The 726-nt window shown below is 56.2% G+C and overlaps 1 protein-coding gene across 1 annotated transcript in view; it reads left to right on the top strand.

The window, feature by feature from the left end:
• BAG3 (BCL2-associated athanogene 3) overlaps positions 1–726 on the top strand; it is a 19,128-nt gene that overhangs the window by 1,571 nt on the left and 16,831 nt on the right. The window lies entirely within an intron of this gene.

Below are 726 nucleotides of genomic sequence, written 5' to 3'. Positions count from 1 at the left end.
GGTGGGCTGAGGGGGTCGGGGGGGCCGGGCGCTCCCCCCGGCGCATGGCAATGCAGTGAGGGCAGGAGCTGCCTTTTGTGTCTGACGCACTGCAGTCCCTTTTTTGTGCATTAAATCATTTGATACCTCGGCCCTGTAATGTTTATTTAAAGTTGGTTAAGTCCACCCGGCCTGCCAGGGAAGAGGCGAACCTTGATTTATTTTTCAGCTGTGAACAGCCTATACAATGAATGCCCTTAAAAAAATAAACCCAGCCCGGACTTGTCAAGTTTTGTTTTCCTTCTTTTTTTTTTTTCCTCCTGGTCACAAACTGTCTCAGAAAGCTGTCCGGTCTGGTTTTGTTCTTAAGCACGCTCAGAGAAAAGCCGTATCTTAGTCCAAATATGTCCATGGAAGGAGAGGCGGGGAGGGGAGAGCGGCTGTGATTCTGTCGGGGCCCTCGGGAATGGCCCTGTCGGGTCCAACGCGCTGGGTTTTGGGGAGTACAGCCCTTTTGGGGAGTACAGCCCTTTGACCCGCGCTGGTATTTTCGCAATGCAATGGCTGTAGGCAGAAGGTGCTGGAAACTTGAGCCGAAGTAGAAGTTGCCTGGTGGGAAAACGATTCCCCCGGGCTTCTTGCGCTTCTCTGCGAGCAGCATCGCTCCACCCCGGGCACGCCGGGCTTGCCGGCTCGCCTGCCCTTCCGCGGCCCGGCGGAACCGGCTGGGTTGGGTCTGGCCGCCCG

This window comes from Pygoscelis adeliae, unplaced genomic scaffold (genome assembly GCF_000699105.1).
Source record: "Pygoscelis adeliae isolate BGI_AS28 unplaced genomic scaffold, ASM69910v1 Scaffold4, whole genome shotgun sequence".
Lineage (NCBI taxonomy): Eukaryota > Metazoa > Chordata > Aves > Sphenisciformes > Spheniscidae > Pygoscelis > Pygoscelis adeliae.
This window is presented reverse-complemented; position numbering and strand designations above follow the sequence as displayed.